Here is a 6619-nt window from a genome sequence, read left to right as displayed (position 1 = left end):
AGTAGACAAGGCAGAATAAATAAATAAATAAATAAATAAATGCAGTACACTTAAGAACCATACTATGCAAAGATAGTATGGTAGAAGAAATATAACTTCAAGTATATGTACACACGCACGGGTGTGTGTGTGTGTGTGTGTGTGTTGTGTGTGTGTGTGTGTGTGTGTGTGTGTGTGTGTAAGTTTCAATACTATTTCATATTGATTTTCTATTCTCTTTTTTACCTTTTTGGTGTGCAAGTCAGAAGTCAAAGGTCAATCTGTTGAGTTGACAGAATAAGAGTCTTACTGAACAACACTGCAACAGTTTAAGTGCTGAACACATTACTGCCTTGCGTTAAAATATTAATTACCTTTATTATATGTGTGATTTTACTATACAAGCAAATTTCCAGAGATTAGTCCACATTGGTTTCCCATCACATGGTGGTGGTCAGAGGGCCCGGTGGCGCCTATGTCCGGCAGCCTCGCCTCTGTCAGTGCGCCCCAGGGCAGCTGTGGCTACAATGTAGCTTGCTATCGCCAATGTGTGAATGTGTGTGTGAATGGGTGAATGACTGAATGTAGTGTAAAGCGCTTTGGGGTCCTTAAGGACCAGAAAAGCGCTATACAAATGCAGGCCATTTACCATTTACCATACCACATAGTCCCTTAAACTGGCAGTTGCCTACAGACATCTGTGTCAGACACAATATGTTTGAAGGTTGCCTGTGTGGTACCTGCACAAGTCGGTAAATAGTGTTTCTTTTATAGTCTGACCACACAAAGCACTTTATATAACACGCCTCATTCACTCATTCATACAACCACTTTTTAGCTAATGCATAAGTAGTTTCTGTCTAACTTTCACACTCTGATTGATGCTTCAGAGGTGTTAGCATGGTTTAGTATAGTTGGGGTTAGCATCTTGCTAACTATATTTGGCATACAGACCAGAGCAGGCAGGGATCAAACCATCAAACTTCTGAATAGTAGATGACGTGCTCTACCTGCACCCCTAAGTGATGCTGTTAGATGCTTTGACTGAGTTATTAAATGTTGCTGGGTCAGACAGAGATGAGTTAGAAATGATAGAGCCAGCAGACATGGTAAGGCACAAATAAAAAGCAGAATAAAGAACAGGTTGTGGCTGTGCTGAGTGCTGTCTTTCAGGATCAAAGGACCTCTGTACAGACACCTCACCATCAGGGATACATGCCACTGTTGACAGACATGAATTCCTTCCTTTACATGGAACTACTGTTTGTATGCTCTATTCTAAAACCTCCAAAGGTTTATTTCATTGGTAACTCTTTCTGTCACCAGGACTGTGATCAGAATTCAAGCATGAGCTTACAGCCTTGACATCATTACATGACATCATATATTCACCGTGTAGAAAAGCACTATATAAGAACCAGTCCATTTGCCTTTACGAAAGAACCCCAAAAATGAGTCCACACTATAAAAATGATGGCAGATTTGACTCAGGATCCTCACTGTGCCCCTACTTTAAAGTGGATTGAAAGGATGGTTGTTGATTGTAGAGAAAGAACACACAAGCAAACAGATAAGATATAGACTTAGTGAAATATTTTGCTCTCACACTTGATAAAAATGTATAGAAATATGTATAATAAACTCTAAATCAGTATATTAATTATTAAACCATGAAACGTATCCACATTTTCAGTTAGCAATCACCTTTAATCACATTCGTGTGATTAAGTGTTTGCTTAAAAAGTGAAATATTTTCAGCACATTGCTCAGAAATATCTCACACATTTTCTTTTGATATGTCCTGTCTGTAAATTATTAAAGGCATATATTTGAATTATAAATACACTAACTATAAGAAAACAGGCAAAACATGCACCATGCCTGAGGCTACGTCTCTTCATTGCATATAATTTCCATGTAGTCACTCTCTGTTTTCTCCGCTCCGTGCTTTCTCCTCCTTTGTGTTTACCTCCCCCTTCCTCCCTTCAGCTACACACACCCTCCCACCACCCTGGCCAGCCAATATGGTCTGAATAGAGGCTGATTCAGGGTGTCAGGCCCTGTCTTAAATGTAATAAATTAGCACTGAGCTGGGGAAAGGTGCATCCTTCCCAACACATCACCAGAGAAGGAGCGTGTGCACCACCATCCTTGACCTCGTCTTCTAACCCCCACTTTTTACACACACACACACACACACACACACACACACACACACACACACACTACAACCTCCAATTCCCCCTCCATCATCAGCTAGTCCTGGTCTGGTTGGCTCTGTCAGCCATCATCCAGTGCTCCAGTGAGAATCATTAGCATTGTCATAACTGGCTGGGAAAGGAGGCCAGCAGAGACCTGGTTGAAGGGGTAGTGGGGGATATCTGTGTTTGTGAGAGTGAAAGAGTGGGTGGTAGTATGCAACTATTCATAGCTATGTGTTTGCATACAGACACTGTAGGTTTATGAACAAATGTTCATCTTTTTCGTATGTGGCTATTTCATGAGTGCGAATGTCTGTGAGGGCTGGTGCGTCTGTTTGCCTGCACGTGTGTGTGTGTGTGTGCGATGAAGTTGTGTTGTCGTGTGCTTGGGTGTGTCGCAGAGAGAACAAGGGAGAGCTTAGCACGCACAGAGCCAGAACTGGTGCTGTGCGATGCAGAAGCATAGAGTAGTGATAGAATTAATAGAATGTATTAGTTGACAACTCGAGCGATATGTGAGGTCCTCAGTGGAGACATACAATAACTAACCACAGGTGTCCGTAGTATGAAATGATAGGTGCAGATAAGGTGTGATAATTGAAGTGACGAGGACACAATTTCTAAATTGGTACAGTTTACACTTATTATCTAGAGGCACACAACTAAAATCACACGGCAACAGTGCCTCAACGGTGCGTTTCTATTGTACGCAGGTAGCGGCCCACTACAATAATACATTACCAGGAGATAAAATGACGGATGAACCATGCAGACATCGCATATTGTAGCCCTACACCCACATAATAATACATACAGAGAAAAACCCAACAATCATATGACCCCCTATGAGCAAGCACTTTGGCGACAGTGGGAAGGAAAAACTCCCTTTTAACAGGAAGAAACCTCCAGCAGAACCAGGCTCAGGGAGGGGCGGCCATCTGCTGCGACCGGTTGGGGTGAGAGAAGGAAGACAGGATAAAAGACATGCTGTGGAAGAGAGACAGAGATTAACAACAAGTATGATTCAATGCAGTGAGGTCTGTTAACTCATAGTGAGTGAAGAAGAAGTACTCAGTGTATCATGGGAATCCCCCAGCAGCCTATACCTATTGCAGCATAACTAAGGGAGGATTCAGGGGCACCTGATCCAGCCCTAACTATATGCTTTAGCAAAAAGGAAAGTTTGAAGCCTAATCTTAAAAGTAGAGATAGTGTCTGTCTCCTGAATCCAAACTGGAAGCTGGTTCCACAGAAGAGGGGCCTGAAAACTGAAGGCTCTGCCTCCCATTCTATTTTTAAATACTCTAGGAACAACAAGTAAGCCTGCAGAGCAAGAGTGAAGTGCTCTAATGGGGTGATATGGTACTATCAGGTCATTAGGATAAGATTGGACCAGATTATTGAAGACCTTGTAAGTGAGGATTTTGAATTCAATTCTGGATTTAACAGGGAGCCAATGAAGGGACGCCGGTATAGGAGAAATATACTCTCTCTTCCTAGTCCATGTCAGTACTCTTGCTGTAGCATTTTGGATTAACTGAAGGCTTTCAGGGAGTTTTTTAGGACATCCTGATAATAATGGATTGCAGTCGTCCAGCCTGGAAGTACCAAATGCATCAACTAGTTTGTCAGTCACTCTAAAACAGGAAATAATTACTAAAGTTAACTCAGAAAGATCAATTGGAGAAAGAGACTCTAAATGAATATCAATGGTACTGAAAGGAGTTGTAGATAATGTTACATCTGTGAGATGATTATGATTAATTTTTTCTCTAATAGTTAAAATTTCATCTGTGTAGAAGTTCATGAAGTCAATAGCGCTTTGCTAATTATTTGAGCTGTATAATGCAAACAGAATTGGTCCTAGCACTGAACCCTGTGGAACTCCATAATTAACCTCAGTGTGGGAAGAGGACCCAACATTTACATGAACAAACTGGAGTCTATTAGAAAGATATGATATAAAGCACTGCAGTGCAGTACCTGTAATACCTACAGCATGTTCTAATCGCTCTAATAGGATATTATGGTCAACAGTATCAAATGCTGCACTGAGGTCTAGCAGGACAAGCACAGAGATGAGTTCACTATCAGAGGCCATAAAAAGATCATTTGTAACCTTCACTAAAGCTGTTTCTGTGCTGTGATGAGCTCTGACACCTGACTGAAACACTTCCAATAAGCCATTCCTCTGCAAATGATCAGTTAGCTGTTTGAAAACTACTCTTTCAAGAATTTTTTTAATGAATGGAAGGTTAGAGATTGGCCTATAATTAGCTAAGACTGCTGGGTCTACAGATGGCTTTTTAAGTAACAGTTTTACTACTGCCAGCTTGAAGGCCTGTGGTACATAGCCGATAAATAGAGAGAGGCTGATCATATTTTAGATTAAAACGTTAATATTAATGTAATAAATGTAAATATTAATCAGTTACACCGGATATCTGTAATGTACATTCCAAGCCTATGTAAAAGCCCAATTTTATTTGTTGTTATTTATGTATTCTTTCATGGTTACAGCCAGTAGTTTTTATATTTCTTCAACAACATGTACTAAAAAAACACTTGCATGGAGTATTTACAAGAAGACATGTTCAGCAAACAGAATAACCTAAATAATTCACAATTGAAGAGTGTTTAAAAAAAGAGTTTTGCCCACAGTGTTTTAACCTACAAAGGTCTCACATGTCCCTGACAGTTCTCCATGGTCCATCTGTGCACTCTGTCATCCTGATACAGTTTGATAACCACTGGTTAAATGTACCATCACCTGCAGTACATGTGTATTTCTCTCACACAGTCACAGTCAGTGATCACTGATTCGTTGATACCTTTGAAGAAAGGTAGTCCTCTTCATTTCCATAATCCATAAATCAAACTGTACTTCTTATAAATCTGTCACTGCAGCCTGCGTATGCCATTAATCTTTCTGATAATCAATCCTCTGCATGCTATTAGTTATTAGACTACATTCTGTTCATGAGTTAGAAAAAAAAACACGTAACATATGTGAATAGTTAGCATGTCTATTTCTCCTTTGTTTTTTTAAGTGATTAGTAATTCAATATTAGTACAGGTTGCACAGCCATTTTCTCTGCACTTTTGTATTTAGCCAGTAAAAGACAAGTCATATTTCTATTAATATAGTTTAATAAAAATATATGCTCTAAGCCAGGGGTTTCAACCCTAAATGAGCTGTGGGTGTGCTGGCACTGTCATCTCATTGGAGGGCCACCTTGGTGTTCAAGTAGCATAGCATAGCATAGCATCTTTATTTATAATGCACTTTACAACCAACAATGTTGACCAAAGTGCTACAAATATAAAACAGAGAGAAAACAGTTTAAATTACATATAAAATATCTTAAAATTAAAAATAATATAATTAATAAGAAACATATTAAGAGACATCAACAAGTCCTGCTGTGCTAAAAGCCAAGGTAAATAAATATGTTTTAAGACGTGATTTAAAAACAGATAAGGAAGGTGCCTGTCTAACATGTAAAGGCAACTCATTCCACAATTTTGGTGCTGCCACAGCAAACGCCCGATCCCCTCTGAGCTTACGATTAGTCCTGGGCACGCTCAGGAGGAGCTGGTCTGCCGACCTGAGGGACCGGGAAGGTATGTATGGATGAAGAAGCTCAGAGAGGTACAGAGGGGCAGCATTGGACAAACATTTAAAAACAAATAAAAGCAGCTTAAAATGGATCCTAAAATGCACGGGCAGCCAATGAAGTGAATATAAAACTGGGGTGATATGCTCGTATCTACGAGTGCCAGTTAAAAGGCGTGCAGCAGCATTCTGGACTAGCTGCAGTCGAAAAACAGAAGATCGACTCACCCCAAAATAAAGAGAATAAACCCCACAAATATTTCCTAAAATGTAGTGAATATAGTGTTTTGTTTTGTTTTTTATTATTATTTTAAATATTGTATAACAAGACAAAACTGCAAATGTAAACTCAAATTATTTTTCTCTCCCTCGTAACTAACTGAAGCCTTTCATTGAACTATAATAAACACATTGGTCCTCTCTTTCTGGCCAGACACATAGCAGTACTTCTGCTATTATTTTGTTCGTATTCAACAAAATCAAAATGCAGACAGAAGTGTACACATTAGTTTTTGACTCTCTCACTGAAATAACACAGCCAATCCCTCAGGATGTTTGTACTCTCTGCTCATATTGCCTTCATATTAAATCAGTTTGGGCTTTTTAAAGAACTTATTTAAATACTGCACTCGACAACAAACAGATCGTCCCTAACAAAAAAAGGAACATCAAGGGCCAGATTGCATTAGATTTCTTTCTGTAGGGTGACATGGGCTGGAAGTGGCCCCAGGGCCGTGAGTTTGAGGCCCCTGCTCTAAGCATTGTAGCTCGTATTGATTACGTTTTTATATTCACTATCATTTGAGTTCTTCCCCACTACACG

The sequence above is a fragment of the Haplochromis burtoni genome, unplaced genomic scaffold, assembly GCF_018398535.1.
Source record: "Haplochromis burtoni strain Fernald_Lab_line unplaced genomic scaffold, NCSU_Asbu1 Contig_317, whole genome shotgun sequence".
Lineage (NCBI taxonomy): Eukaryota > Metazoa > Chordata > Actinopteri > Cichliformes > Cichlidae > Haplochromis > Haplochromis burtoni.
The sequence above is the reverse complement of the archived record's forward strand: the minus strand, read 5'-3'. Positions refer to the sequence as shown.